Source organism: Pristiophorus japonicus, chromosome 9 (genome assembly GCF_044704955.1).
Source record: "Pristiophorus japonicus isolate sPriJap1 chromosome 9, sPriJap1.hap1, whole genome shotgun sequence".
Lineage (NCBI taxonomy): Eukaryota > Metazoa > Chordata > Chondrichthyes > Pristiophoridae > Pristiophorus > Pristiophorus japonicus.
Genome location: NC_091985.1, coordinates 149,205,923 through 149,222,402, shown reverse-complemented (window position 1 = coordinate 149,222,402; position 16,480 = coordinate 149,205,923). Strand labels below are relative to the sequence as shown.

At 43.7% G+C, this 16,480-nt stretch overlaps 1 protein-coding gene across 4 annotated transcripts in view; it reads left to right on the top strand.

The window, feature by feature from the left end:
* Window positions 1–16,480, top strand: part of LOC139273272 (syntaxin-binding protein 5) — a 268,702-nt gene that overhangs the window by 135,459 nt on the left and 116,763 nt on the right. The window lies entirely within an intron of this gene.

The window sequence follows — 16,480 nt, the reverse complement described above, 5'->3', positions numbered from 1 at the left end:
CGATCAGGAAAGCATGCAAGTGCCTGATGCCGGAGCACGAGGTCGGAGGAGGGCCATCCATCGTGCCCCTTTAAAGACTGCTCGAGCCTTGTGCCAGCAGCTCATCCGTGAACGCTTCAACTACTGATGCCTGAGGGCTCTGCGACCACTGTTGCGCATGGACATGTTTATTCTTTGCAGTTGTTCCTACGTTGTGTTGTGTTAATGGAACATGAAACAGTTTTAATGAAAAAATATTTTATTGAAAAGTTAACGTCACTGTAATAAAATATTTGTTGTATCAAACTATACTTTTTAATATGACTCTTGAAGATCACTTGAAAACCTGAGATCACTTATAAGTTGTAAAGTTACAAAAGTTACAAAACAATCTCAATGTGAAAAATCTTACACTCTCTGAAGAACACTTAAACTTCAGGATCACTTTTTAGGTGCAAAATTAAATACAATACAAAAAAATGTGACAGCATTTACACTATAAGATCACTTAAAAACCATAAGATCACTTATAAGTTGTAAAGTTACAAAACTTACAAAACAATTTCAATTTGAAAAATGCTACTACAGCTACATCAAGAACAAGAACAAAAGCAGCAAAGAAAGGCTGCAACCATGTCTCATCCATATCTCAGTGAATGTTCACTTCCTCATGGGGGTGTCATTTGATTGGCCGGGCTGTGTGCCCTTATTGCAGCAGCTACCTCAACCAGGCCCATCCTGACAGCCTGTGCCGACACTTGCATGCCCTCCTGACGGCCTGTGCCGTCGATTGCACTCCCTCGGACATTCCCTCAAGTTCCTGTGTCATTACTGCTATTTCTCCCGTCAGGACCGTCAACTCTTCACCCACTGCACTGACGCCACCGATGAGTGATCGGGTAAGCTCATTGGTCTCCATACCCAATGCCACAACCTGATCCGCATCTGTTACACGCTGCACCTCAGGAGAGCGTGTTTCCAATCTCCTCCTCCTCTGCCTGGGTCTGCCTCGTGGCACCACTACACAGGGAGGCGCAGGCTGGGACTGTGGGACACTCTGTGTTCCAGACGGCAGAACGAGAGGGAGAGGCTCTGGCTGGAACGGTAGATCCTCTGTGTTGCAGACGGCAGTACTGGAGAGAGAGGCTCTGGCTGGGATGGTGGGGCGCTCGGTGTTCCAGACGACAGCACTCGAGTGCGAGCCATGGGCTGGGATGTTGGACGAATGGGTGTAAACTGCTCCATGATATCAGCAGCAGCACTGAGACCCGCAGCGTCAGAATCAAAACCATAGAAGGTGGAACCAGAACCTATGCGAGAGGGAGGTGCAGGCTCGGACGGTAGTGCACTGACTGTAGAATGCTGCATTATACCAGCAGCACCACTGGGACCCGCAACATCGGAAGCGAAACCATGGAAGGTGGAACCAAGACCTATGCTAGGGGTTGAAACTCTGATGCCCCTTGGTGGGGGCTCATTAACATTAATTTGGAAGCTCTCCCCTGCAGACATTTCAGTCATCGCTGCCATCATCCAGTCTGGTTCGTCCGCATCTGGTTGTACTGGTTCTTGTTATGTACCCTCAGGATCCTCAGGGTTGGTGGCAGCAGCATTGTCATCGTCGTCATCATCGTCATTATCATCATGTTCTGCAAAATACATCAGAACAGTCAAATGTTTAACAGCAAGGGAGGGGGCCGGATGGGTGGCATGAGTACTCTCACATATGGCAGGTTAGGCAGCAGGTTGATTTAAAGGGCCACGATGCATTTTCAGGACTTGCCCTCTTCCTCGTGTGCAGGCTCAGCTTGTGCTGTACTGATTGCTTTTCTCCATGTACGACTCATCATAGCAGCTACACTTTGTTCCAAGGGTGTCAGTGGATGCAGATTGGGCATGCCTCCTCCTGTCCGAGTTGCCTCCCTTTTGTTGTGGGCCAATTTCTTCTGCAAAGAGTAAAATATAACTTTTTACAGAGAGTGTCAGTCTGCAAGGTGGGACATACAGATAGCCAGGTTACAATTATGATTAAATTAAAAATGGGAAATATTACTTACACTAACTACTTGACCAAGGTTGTGCCATTTCTTTTTACACTGGCTTCCAGATCTCATGGTATGCACCACTGCGCAGTAATCTTCTGCAACTTGGTTCCACCGTTTCTTTTCTTTTGGTGGCACTTTTATGCGACCTCTGTTGCTGGTATCTAGCTCCTGCCATCTCTGCTCAATTACATTGACTAATATCTCTACTTCCTCATGCAAGAAATTCTTTGTTCTTGGTGGACGTTGATCCATTGCAAAGTTGAATTGGCACTCTTATTTCTCAAAACGCACAGTCCTTAATTTGCATGCACCAATGCAGCACCGGTTCTGCAAGTTTAGCAGTGAAAAGCTGAACTCACTGATTTCAGCAGGTGATTTATTCAACAGTGCTGCTAAAAGCACTCCTTACACACAAAAATATCACAAAAATTAAATCACAAGCCTTTCCAGGGGTCCAAGAGACAAACCTTCACTTTTTCTCCAGTCCCTTTAAAAATTGCCGAGTGCCAATGTTTGTTTCACACTGCGCGCACGCTCCAACGTGCACGCGCAGGGTTGCCGGCACGACGTTGGCTCATTTGAATTAGACCCGCCCCCCCACTGCTTAGAGAATCGGCGCGAGTGTCTGGCTCAGCCCCCCGCTGTGATGTGCGCGCCGCGCCAAGCTGAGTTCGAGCTCTGAGGAGCCGGAGAATCTCTGTTTTTTTTCCTGCGCACTTTTAGGCGTGAAGAACAGGCGTCCAGCTCGGGGCTGTGCCGTTTTTGGCGCGGCCCGAAACTTGGGGCCTATGTTCCTCTGGAAAATGTATATTTTGTCAAACCAGCCATGATCTTATTGAATGGCGGAGCAGGCTCGAAGGACCAGATGGCCTATTCCTGCTCCTATTTCTTATGTTGTTCTTCTATTTTCTAAAACAACAATTATTAATAAAACAATATCGTGTAAATCATGAAATAGCAGGGGGAGATTGGGAGTTGAATGAAACAAAGTGGTTACTAATGGGAAGTGTTCAGATTGCAGCTGGTGCAGTTCCCAGGATACTGTGCTGGATGTTTTACTGTTCGTGGATTATTGTAGATTATCTGCTCGTGAGTACAGAAATAGGAGAATAGAGCAGATGAATGCGTGGCTGGAGAGATGGTGCAGGGGGGGGGGGAAGGCTTTAGATTCCTATGGTATTGGGACTGTTTCTGGGGGAGGTGGGACCTGTACAAGCTGGAAGGATTGCACCTAAACAGGGCCAGGACCAATATCCTCGCAGGAGGGGTGTTTGCTAGTGCTAGTAAGGAGGGTTTAAACTAGCTTGGCAGGGGGATGGGAATCTGAGAGTAGGTTTAGAAGGGAGTGAAGCAAAGCAGAAAATTCGTAAGTGAGTTTGCAAGGCAGAGGAAACGAAGGCAAGAAAATAGACAACAAGGTAATTTGGCAATGCTAAATGGTATATACTTTAATGCAAGGAATCTATAGACAATAAAGCAGATGAGCTAAGGGCACAGATAAACACATGGGAGTATGATATAGCCATTACTGAAACATGACTGAAAAAAGGGCACGAATGCCAGCTCAACATTCCTGGTAACAGGTTTTTCAGACGAGATAGAGAAGGTTTAAAAAAGGAGGGGTGGAGGTGGTAGTATTGGTTAAAGAAACAATTACAGCTGTGAGAAGGGATGATATGTTAGAAGGATCATCAAATTGAGGCTATATGGGTTGAACTAAAGAACAAAAAATGGGCAATCACACTGCTGGGAGGGTACTGTAGACCCCCAAACAGTCCTAGGGAGATCGAAATGCAAATTTGTAGGCAAATTTCTGACAAGTGAAAAAACAATAGGGCAGTAATAGTGGGGGATTCCAATTACCCTATCAGTGTAAAAGGTATAGAGGGCACAGAATTCCTAAATTGCATTCTGGAGAACTTTTTTAGCCACTATGTAGCAAGCCCAACAAGAGAGGAGGGGGGTGGCAGTTCTGGAATTTTGTTTTCGGGAATGAAGCTGGGCAGGTGGAAGGCGTATCAGTGGGAGAGCATTTTTCTGATAGTGATCATAATTCAGTTAGTTTTAGCATAATTATGGATAAAGACAAAGATAAAACAGGAGTGAAGGTTCTAAATTGGGGGAAGGCTAATTTTACTAGGTTGAGAACTGATTTAGCAAAAGTGGACTGGAAACAGCTACTTGAAGATAAATCGGTTTCAGAGCAGTGGGAGGCATTCAAGAGGGAGCTACATGGAGTTCAGGGTAAACATGTCCCACAAAGAAAAAGAGTAGAACTGCCAAATTTAGAGCCCCCTGGATGACGAGATGCATACAGGGTAAGATGAGGCAAAAAAGGGAAGCTTTTCTCAGATATTGAGAGCTCAATACTGCAGAAAGCCTGGAAGAGTATAGAAAGTGTAGGGGTGAAATTAAGAAGGAAATTAGGAAAGCAAAGAGAGGACATGATAAAGTACTGGCAAGTAGAATCAAAGAAAACCCAAAGATATTTTATAATTACATAAAGAGCAAGAGGATAACGAAGGAAAGAGTAGGGCCTATTAGAGACCAAAATGGTGATCTACATATGGGGGCAGAGGATGTGGGTAAGGTACTTAATGAATACTTTGTGGTTGTCTTCACAAAAGAGGGGGACGATGCCGATATTGAAGTGAAGGAGGAATTGGAAGGGATAAACATAGTAAGAGAGGAAGTATTAAGGGGTTTAGCATCTTTGAAAGTAGATAAATCGCCAGGACCGGATGAAATATATCCTTGGCTATTAAAAGAAGCAAGAGAGGACATTGCGGAGGCTCTGACCATCATTTTCCAAAGCATTGGAGAACTGCTAAATTTGTACCATTGTTTAAAAAGGGAAGAAGGGATAAACACATTAATTGCAGGCCAGTTAGTTTAGCCTTGGTGGTGGGGAAATTATTGGAATCAATTCTGAAGGACAGTGTAAACCTTCATTTAGAAAGACACAGATTAATCAAGGATAGTCAGTATGGATTTGTTAAGGGAACGTCGTGTCTAATTAACTTGATTGAATTTTTTGAGGAGATATCAAGGAGGGTTGGTGAGGGCAGTGTGTTTGATGTAGTCTACATGAATTTTAGCAAGGCTTTTGACAAGGCCCCACATGGCAGGCTGATCAAAAAAGTAAAAGCCCATGGGATCTAAGGGAAAGTGGCAAATTGGATCCAAAATTGGCTCAGTGGCAGGAAGCAAAGAGTAATGGTTGACAGGTGTTTTTGCGACTGGAAGACTGTTTGTTTCCAATGGGGTTCCACAGGGCTTAATACTTGGTCCCTTGCATTTTGTCCTATATATTAATGATTTAGGGCTAGTCTTTCCCGAGAGCCCCTCAACGTCCAATTGCCCGCTCTGAAAAACCACTAACATTTGATAAGTAAGTAATGCTGGCGAAAATTTCCAGTTTTAAATTAAAACTAATCGCCTGCCGAGAAAATGGGTTATTCTCGGAGGTTTTCTTGGCAGTTAAGGGGAAACTAAGTAAAATGGGCGTTTTTTTTTTAAATTTAGTTCGAGGCTCCGGTTGGGCCGAGGGAGGAGGGAAAACTTAAATTAAAAATTTTCACAAAAAAAAATACAAAGTTAAAAAACATTCCCACGACACCTTTATGCATAATCACGTTTTAAATTTTTTTTTAAAAGTACCTTTAACTTACCTTTCTTTGCAGAACATAAGAACATAAGAATTAGGAACAGGAGTAGGCCATCTAGCCCCTCGAGCCTGCTCCGCCATTCAATAAGATCATGGCTGATCTGGTCGTGGACTCAGCTCCACTTACCCGCCCTCTCCCCGTAACCCTTAATTCCCTTATTGCTTAAAAATCTATCTATCTTTGACTTGAAAACATTCAATGAGCCAGCCTCAACTGCTTTCTTGGGCAGAGAATTCCACAGATTCACAACCCTCTGGGAGAAGAAATTCTTTCTCAACTCGGTTTTAAATTGGCTCCTCCGTATTTTGAGGCTGTGCCCCCTAGTTCTAGTCTCCCCCACCAATGGAAACAACCTCTCTGCCTCTATCTTGTCTATCCCTTTCATGATTTTAAATGTTTCTATAAGATCACCCCTCATCCTTCTGAACTCCAAGGAGTAAAGACCCAGTCTACTCAATCTATCATCATAAGGTAACCCCCTCATTTCTCGAATCAGCCTAGTGAATCGTCTCTGTACCCCTTCCAAAGCTAGTATATCCTTGCTTAAGTAAGGTGACCAAAACTGCACGCAGTACTCCAGGTGCGGCCTTACCAATACCTTATACAGTTGCAGCAACACCTCCCTGCTTTTGTACTCCATCCCTTTCGCAATGAAGGCCAACATTCCATTCGCCTTCCTGATTACCTGCTGCACCTGCAAACTAACCTTTTGGGATTCATGCACAAGGACCCCCAGGTCCCTCTGCACCACAGCATGTTGTAATTTCTCCCCATTCAAATAATAATCCCTTTTACTGTTTTTTTTTCCCAAGGTGGATGACCTCACACTTTCCGACATTGTATTCCATCTGCCAAACCTTAGCCCATTCGCTTAACCTATCCAAATCTCCTTGCAGCCTCTCTGAGTCCTCTACAGAACCTGCTTTCCCACTAATCTTAGTGTCATCTGCAAATTTTGTTGCACTACACTCTGTCCCCTCTTCTAGGTCATCTATGTATATTGTAAACAGTTGTGGTCCCAGTACTGATCCCTGTGGCACACCACTTACCACTGATTTCCAACCGGAAAAGGACCCATTTATCTCGACTCTCTGCTTTCTGTTAGCCAGCCAATTCTCTATCCATGCTAATACATTTCCTCTGACTCCGCGTACCTTTATCTTCTGCAGTAACCTTTTATGTGGCACCTTATCGAATGCCTTTTGGAAATCTAAATACACCACATCCATCGGTACACCTCTATCCACCATGCTCGTTATATCCTCAAAGAATTCCAGTAAGTTAGTTAAACATGATTTCCCCTTCATGAATCCATGTTGCGTCTGCTTGATTGCACTATTCCTATCTAGATGTCCCACTATCTCTTCCTTAATGATAGTTTCAAACATTTTCCCCACTACAGATGTTAAACTAACCGGCCTATAGTTACCTGCCTTTTGCCTGCCCCCTTTTTTAAACAGAGGCGTTACATTAGCTGCTCTCCAATCCGCTGGTACCTCCCTAGAGTCCAGAGAATTTTGGTAGATTATAACAAATGCATCTGCTATAACTTCCGCCATCTCTTTTAATACCCTGGGATGCATTTCATCAGGACCAGGGGACTTGTCTACCTTCAGTCCCATTAGTCTGTCCAGCACTACCTCCCTAGTGATAGTGATCATCTCAAGGTCCTCCCTTCCCACATTCCTATGACCAGCAATTTTTGGCATGGTTTTTGTGTCTTCCACTATGAAGACGGAAGCAAAATAATTGTTTAATTATTACCCATTTCCACATTACCCATTATTAAATCCCCCTTTTCATCTTCTAAGGGACCAACATTTACTTTAGGCACTCTTTTCCGTTTTATATATCTGTAAAAGCTTTTACTATCTGTTTTTATGTTTTGCGCAAGTTTACCTTCGTAATCTATCTTCCCTTTCTTTATTGCTTTTTTAGTCATTCTTTGCTGTTGCTTAAAATCTTCCCAATCCTCTAGTTTCCCACTAACCTTGGCCACCTTATACGCATTGGTCTTTGATTTGATACTTTCCTTTATTTCCTTGGTTATCCACGGCTGGTTATCTCTTCTCTTGCCGCCCTTCTTTTTCACTGGAATATATTTTTGTTGCGCATTATGAAAGAGCTCCTTAAAAGTCCTCCACTGTTCCTCAATTGTGCCACCGTTTAGTCCTTGTTTCTAGTCTACTTTAGCCAACTCTGCCCTCATCCCACTCTAGTCCCTTTGTTTAAGCATAGTACGCTCGTTTCTGACACAACTTCCTCATCTTCAATCTGTATTACAAATTCAACCATATTGTGATCACTCATTCCGAGAGGATCTTTTACGAGTACTCACCGACCGCCCTGTTTAAGCAGCTTTCACAGGGCGGTTCCCTCGGCGATCTGGACGGGCTTCCGCTAAGGCCAAACTTACGCCCTGGTGATTTTCTCGGCGGTGCACGTCAGCGGTTTGGTCCGAGCGGGCATTTTCAGATTTGGGCGGTACCATTAAAAAAAACAAGGTAGAAACCTTCGCCGGCAGAAAAACAGCTGTACCGCCGAGAAAATCGCTGAGAACTCACCGAAAATGAAAGGAAAGTTTAGCCCTTAGACTTAAATGTATGGTGCATGATAAAGAAATTTGCAGATGAGACAAAAATTGGCCATGTGGTTGACAGTGAGAACAAAAGCTTTAGACTGCAGGAAGCTATCGAACTAGTCAGTTGGGCAAAAAAGTGGAAAATAGAATTCAATCTGGAAAAGTGTGAGGTAATGCATTTGGTTGGGGAGGGCTAACAAGGCAAGGGAATACATAATAAATGGTAGGACACTAAGAAGTGTAGAGGAACAGAGGGACCTTGGAGTGCATGTGCACAGATCCCTGAAGTTTGCAGAACAGGTAGATAAGATGGTTAAGAAGGCATACAGGATACTTCCCTTTATTAGCTAAGGTATAGAATATAAAAGCACAATAAATGGAAAGATACTGAGAGGTGTGGAGGAACAGAGGGACTTTGGAGTGACCACACATCCTTAAAGGTAGCAGGACAAGTCGATAAGGTAGTAAAAAAAGGCACACGGAATGCTTTCTTTCATTAGCCGAGGCATAGAATATAAAAACAAGGAAGTTATACGAGAACTGTAGCATAGTTAACTAACACTCGAGGTATATAAAAAGGAAAAGAGTGGCTAAAGTAAATGTAGGTCCTTTAGAGAATGAGACAGGGCAATTAATAATGAGGAACAGGGAAATGGCAGAGACTTTGAACAAATATTTTGTATCAGTCTTCACATGGATAATCAAGGGGCTATAGGGAGGGTGCAACTTAAAACTATCACTAAAGAAGTAGTAGTCGGCAAAATAATGGGAGTAAAGGTGGACAAGTCCTCTGGACCGGATGGCTTGCATCCTAGGGTCTTAAAAGTGGCTGCAGAGATAGTGGAAGCATTGGTTGTAATCTACCAAAATGCCCTAGATTCTGGGGAGGTCCCAGTGGATTGGAAAACAGCAAATGTAACGCCCCTGCTTAAAAAAAAAAAGTCAGACAGAAAGCAGGAAACTACAGACCAGTTAACCTCACATCAGTAGTTGAGAAAATGCTGGAGTCCATTATTAAGGAAGCAGTAACAGGACATTTGGAAAAGCATAGTTCAATCAAGCAGAGTCAGCATGGTTTTATGAACGGGAAATCATGTTTGACAAATTTGCTGGAGTTCTTGGAGAATGTAACGAGCAGGGTGGATAAAGGGGAACAAGTGAATGTGGTGTACTTGGATTTCCAGAAGGCATTCGATAAGGTGCCACATAAAAGATTACTGCATAAGATAAAAGTTCACGGGGTTGGGGGTAATATATTAGTATGGATAGAGGATTGGCTAACTAACAGGAACCAGAAAGTCGGGATAAATGGGTCATTTTCCGGTTGGCAAACAGTAACTAGTGGGGTGCCGCAGGGATCGAAGCTGGGGCCTCAACTATTTGCAGTCTACATTAAGGACTTGGATGAAGGGACCGAGTGTAATGTAGCCAAGTTTGCTGATGATACAAGGATGGATGGGAAAGCAAATTGTGAGGAGGACACAAAATCTGCAAAGGGATATAGACAGGCTAAGTGAGTGGGCAAAAAGTTGGCAAATGGAGTATAATGTGGGAAAATGTGAGGTTATCTAATTTGGCAGAAAGTATAGAAAAGCAAATTATTTTTTAAATGGAGAAAAATTGCAAAGTGCTGCAGTACAGAGGGACCTGGGTGTCCTTGTGCATGAAACACAAAGTTACTATGCAGGTACAGCAATTAATTAGGAAGGCAAATGGAATGTTAGCCTTTATTGTAAGGGGGATGGAGTATCAAAGCAGAGAAGTCCTGCTACAACTATACAGGGTATTGTTAAGCCCACACCTGGAGTACTGCGTACAGGTTTGTTCTCCGTATTTAAGTAAGGATATAATTGCATTGGAGAAGGTTCATTAGGTTGATTTCTGAGATGAGGGGGTTTACTTATGAAGATAGGTTGAGTAGGTTGGGCCTATACTCATTGGAGTTTAGAAGAATGAGAGGTGATCTTATCGAAACATATAAGATAATGATTGGGCTCGACAAGATGAAAGCAGTGAGGATATTGCCACTCACAGGGGAAATTAGAACTCAGGGCATAGTCTCAGAATAAGGGGCCGCCCATGTAAAACTGAATTGAGGAGGAACAACTTCTTTGAGGTTTGCAAATCTGTGGAATTCTCTGCCCCAGAGAGCTATGGAGGCTGGGTCATTGAATATATTTAACGTGGAGATAGACAGATTTTGAAACGATAAGGGAATAAAGGGTTATGGAGAGTGGGCAGGGAAGTGGAGCTGATCCATGATCAGATCAGCCATGATCTTATTAAATGGCGGAGCAGGCTTGAGTGGCCAAATGACCTACTCCTGCTCCTATTTCTTTTGTTCTTAACACGAGTTAGGCCACAGCATGAGTACGGTGTACAGTTCTGATCATCACATTACAGGAAAGATGTGATTGCACTCGAGAGGATGCAGAGGTGATATACGAGGATGTTACCCGGACTGGAAAATTTTAGCTACGAGAAAAAATTGGATGGACTGGAGTTGTTTTTTTTGGAACAGAGGAGGCTGAGGGGAGATTTAATTGAGGTGTATCAAATTATGAGGGGCCTAGATAGAGTGGATAGGAAGGACCTGTTTCCCTTAGCAGGAGGCATAGTTTTAAAGTAGTTGGTAGAAGGATTAGAGCAGAGATGAGGAAAATAAATTTCACCCAGAGGGTGGTGGGATTTGGAAATCACTGCCTGAAAGGGTGGTAGAGGCAGAAATCCTCGTCACATTTAAAAAGTACTTGGATGTGCACTTGGAGCCCTGACCTACAGGACTACAGACCTAGTGCTGGAAGGTGGGTTTAGGCTGAATAATTCTCTTTTGACCAACATGGACATGATGGGCCGAATGGCCTCCGGTGTTGTAATTTTCTATGATCTGAATATGTGTGCAAGGATAGGCAATAAGGAGGAGATTGGTAGGTTATGTACAGATTTAGATTAAGTTAAGTGAATGGGCTCATTAATGGCAGATGGCATCTAATGTGGAGAAGTGCTGTGCTGTGCACAGAGGGGCAGACAACTCATCCATACCACGCAAAGGTGCCCATTTGAACCGATTCAAGCAGAAATGTGCTATAGGGGTTGCCATTGACTAGTCCCTAAATGTTTGCAAGCAGTGTTAAGTAGCTAAAGAAAAGTATTGCAAGGTCGAAGTACTGAACTAGGAGCACAACACGGGTTATGTGAGGCTTTGGTACATCCACAATTGGAGTATTGAGTGCAGAAAGGGCAGCTAGAATGGTATTCGAATTCAGATCGTGATGAGGACATGCATGCAGAGTTCGGGTTGGAGGAATATAATGAAGGTTTTTAACATTATGAAGGGATTGACTATAATAGATTTGGAGAAGACATTTGAAATGGATTAATGATAGGACTTGAGGAAATGCTTATGGAATACATAGGCAAAGGCCAAGGTTAGATGACAGGAGTATATCTTTTCTATGGATATGCTGTAGTCTTTTAACAAGGGATTTGACAGGTTCTTGAGGGTGGAAGACAATGAGGGATATTTGAGTGGTCAACCAGTCTTCTGGAGTCAGCATCATTGGTGGTGGAGGAGGGTGGTGCATAAGGTTACACTAACTAATGGACAGGGTGAGCATGGCTGGAACTGATGGAGTTTACACACCCTGTTAATATGTTCAGATATATTTGCTGTTATATTAGAATCTGCTTTATTGCTGTGCTAAATTTATTTAGCTATTCACATTTACACCTCTAACATCTTTCTCTCTTGAGCTGTTCTGGAGATCTCTTTACCTCAGTCCCATTAATCTCACTTCTATCTCCACATAGGCTCCATGTAGTCACTTAAAAGTAAATGATCCATTTAGGGAATTTTTTGTATAGTCGGGCCTTCAATGATGCGCTAAAAAGCCACCTTGCATTACGGCAATGATTTCTAATTCCCACTTCCACTTGGGCATCCCAAATTTACCTCAGTTTGCATTTGTTTTTCTGTAGCATAATCATCTTGCACATTGAAAATTATGGTCCATTCTTCCTCAACTGAGACATCCTATGCCAGAATTCCCAGTTAATTGTCTTTAAATTTAAAATTGCCTTTTTTAAGGAGTCTTAAATTGTTGACTTAAATTGGTAGTGCAGGGGTCCCCTGCGGTCATCCCCCTGCAAAACAGATACACTGCTTTGAGTACTGTTGAGGGGGATGACTCATCAGGGGAGGGCAGCAGCAGCCAAGTTCATGGCACCGTGGCTGGCTATGTTGAACAGGAGGGGAGGAAAAAGAGTGGGAGAGCGATAGGGGATTCAATTGTAAGGGGAATAGATAGGCGTTTCTGCGGCCGCAACCGAGACTCCAGGATGGTATGTTGCCTCCCTGGTGCAAGGGTCAAGGATGTCTCAGAGCGGGTGCAGGACATTCTAAAAAAAAGGAGGGAGAACAGCCAGTTGTCGTGGTGCACATTGGTACCAACGACATAGGTAAAAAAAAGGGATGAGATCCTACGAAACGAATTTAAGGAGCTAGGAGCTAAATTAAAAAGTAGGACCTCAAAAGTAGTAATCTCGGGATTGCTACCAGTGCCACGTGCTAGTCAGAGTAGGAATCGCAGGATAGCGCAGATGAATACATGGCTTGAGCAGTGGTGCAGCAGGGAGGGATTCAAATTCCTGGGGCATTGGAACCGGTTCTGGGGGAGGTGGGACCAGTACAAAGCGGACGGTCTGCATCTCGGCAGGACCAGAACCAATGTCCTAGGGGGGAGTGTTTGCTAGTGCTGTTGGGGAGGAGTTAAACTAATATGGCAGGGGGATGGGAATCAATGCAGGGAGACAGAGGGAAACAAAAAGGAGACAAAAGCAAAAGACAAAGGAGATGAGGAAAAGTGGAGTGCAGAGAAACCCAAGACAAAAAACCAAAAGGGCCACTGTACAGCAAAATTCTAAAAGGAAAAAGGGTGTTAAAAAAAAAAGAAGCCTGAAGGCTTTGTGTCTTAATGCAAGGAGTATCTGTAATAAGGTGGATGAATTAACTGTGCAAATAGATGTTAACAAATATGATGTGATTGGGATTATGGAGACGTGGCTCCAGGATGATCAGGGCTGGGAACTCAACATCCAAGGGTATTCAACATTCAGGAAGGATAGAATAAAAGGAAAAGGAGGTGGGGTAGCATTGCTGATTAAAGAAGAGATTAATGCAATAGTGAGAATGGACATTAGCTTGGATGATGTGGAATCTATATGGGTAGAACTGCAGAACACCAAAGGGCAAAAAACGTTAGTGGGAGTTGTATACAGACCTCCAAACAGTAGTAGTAATGTTGGGGAGGGCATCAATAAGGGTGCAGCAGTTATAATGGGTGACTTTAATATGCACATAGATTGGGCTAACTAAACTGGAAGCAATACGGTGGAGGAGGATTTCCTGGAGTGTATAAGGGATGGTTTTCTCGACCAATATGTCGAAGAACCAACTAGAGGGGAGGCCATCTTAGACTGGGTGTTGTGTAATGAGAGAGGATTAATTAGCAATACCATTGTGCGAGGCCCCTTGGGGAAGAGTGACCATAACATGGTGGAATTCTGCATTAGGATGGAGAATGAAACAGTTAATTCAGAGACCATGGTCCAGAACTTAAACAAGGGTAACTTTGAAGGTATGAGGCGTGAATTAGCTAGGATTGATTGGCGAATGATACTTAAGAGGTTGACTGTGGATGGGCAATGGCAGACATTTAGAGACCGCATGGATGAACTACAACAATTGTACATTCCTGTCTGTCGTAAAAATAAAAAAGGGAAGGTGGATCAACCGTGGCTATCAAGGGAAATCAGGGATAGTATTAAAGCCAAGGAAGTGGCATACAAATTGGCCAGAAATAGCAGTGAACCCAGAGACTGGGAGGAATTTAGAACTCAGCAGAGGAGGACAAAGGGTTTGATTAGGGCAGGGAAAATGGAGTACGAGAAGAAGCTTGCAGGGAACATTAAGACGGATTGCAAAAGTTTCTATAGATATGTAAAGAGAAAAAGGTTAGTAAAGACAAATGTAGGTCCCCTGCAGTCAGAATCAGGGGAAGTCATAACAGGGAACAAAGAAATGGCGGACCAATTGAACAAGTACTTTGGTTCGGTATTCACTAAGGAGGACACTAACAACCTTCTGGATATAAGAGGGGTCAGAGGGTCTAGTAAGGAGGAGGAACTGAGGGAAATTGTATTGGGGAAATTAATGGGATTGAAGGCCAATAAATCCCCAAAGCCTGATGGACTGCATCCCAGAGTACTTAAGGAGGTGGCCTTGGAAATAGCGGATGCATTGACAGTCATTTTCCAACATTCCATTGACTCTGGATCAGTTCCTATCGAGTGGAGGGTAGCCAATGTAACCACACTTTTTAAAAAAGGAGGGAGAGAGAAAACAGGGAATTATAGACCGGTCAGCCTGACATCAGTCGTGGGTAAGATGATGGAATCAATTATTAAGGATGTCATAGCAGCGCATTTGGAAAGAGGTGACATGATAGGTCCAAGTCGACATGGATTTGTGAAAGGGAAATCATGCTTGACAAATCTTCTAGAATTTTTTGAGGATGTTTCCAGTAGAGTGGACAAGGGAGAACCAGTTGATGTGGTATATTTGGACTTTCAGAAGGCTTTCGACAAGGTCCCACACAAAAGAATAATGTGCAAAGTTAAAGCACATGGGATTGGGGGTAGTGTGCTGACATGGATTGAGAACTGGTTGTCAGACAGGAAGCAAAGAGTAGGAGTAAATGGGTACTTTTCAGAATGGCAGGCGGTGACTAGTGGGGTACCGCAAGGTTCTGTGCTGGGGCCCCAGCTGTTTACACTGTATATTAATGATTTAGACGAAGGGATTAAATGTAGTATCTCCAAATTTGCGGATGACACTAAGTTAGGTGGCAGTGTGAGCTGCGAGGAGGATGCTATGAGGCTGCAGAGCGACTTGGATAGGTTAGGTGAGTGGGCAAATGCATGGCAGATGAAGTATAATGTGGATAAATGTGAGGTTATCCACTTTGGTGGTAAAAACAGAGAGACAGACTATTATCTGAATGGTGACAGATTAGGAAAAGGGGAGGTGCAATGAGACCTGGGTGTCATGGTACATCAGTCATTGAAGGTTGGCATGCAGGTACAGCAGGCGGTTAAGAAAGTAAATGGCATGTTAGCCTTCATAGCGAGGGGATTTGAGTACAGGGGCAGGGAGGTGTTGCTACAGTTGTAGCATTGGTGAGGCCACACCTGGAGTATTGTGTACAGTTTTGGTCTCCTAACCTGAGGAAGGACATTCTTGCTATTGAGGGAGTGCAGTGAAGGTTCACCAGACTGATTCCCGGGATGGCGGGACTGATCTATCAAGAAAGACTGGATCAACTGGGCTTGTATTCACAAGAGTTCAGAAGAATGAGAGGGGACCTCATAGAAACGTTTAAAATTCTGATGGGTTTAGACAGGTTAGATGCAGGAAGAATGTTCCCAATGTTGGGGAGGTCCAGAACCAGGGGTCACAGTCTAAGGATAAGGGATAAGCCATTTAGGACCGAGATGAGGAGGAACTTCTTCACCCAGAGAGTGGTGAACCTGTGGAATTCTCTACCGCAGAAAGTTGTTGAGGCCAATTCACTAAATATATTCAAAAAAGAGTTAGATGTCGTCCTTTCTACTAAGGGGATCAAGGGGTATGGTGAGAAAGCAGGAATGGGGTACTGAAGTTGCATGTTCAGCCATGAACTCATTGAATGGCGGTGCAGGCTCGAAGGGCCGAATGGCCAACTCCTGCACCTATTTTCTATGTTTCTATGCCTTGCCCCTTATTGCTGTTCATATCCAGGTTGTCTCATTGAATCAGGTTGTGGCCACTCATCCCCAAAAGTTCAACTGCTGAATTATAAACACTCCAGATTAATAGCTAGACCCAGGCTCCTCCTCTGTCAGGTCCTTAATGATGCGCTAAAAAGCCACCTTGCATTGCGCCAATGAATTCTGATTCCCACTTCCACTTAGACATTCCAAATTTACCTCAGTTTGATCGCCATCCATTATTTCATCATTTTGTTCTGTGGGTGCTGGCAGCCCCGATGCTTCACTGAAGTAGCAGTTCTTCAAATGTGAGCTTGTCCAGTGAATGTTGGCAGTCCAAGGGTCCAACCTGTCCTCACCCAATGCCAACCACCTGCAATTCAGCAACTTGGTATGGCAGC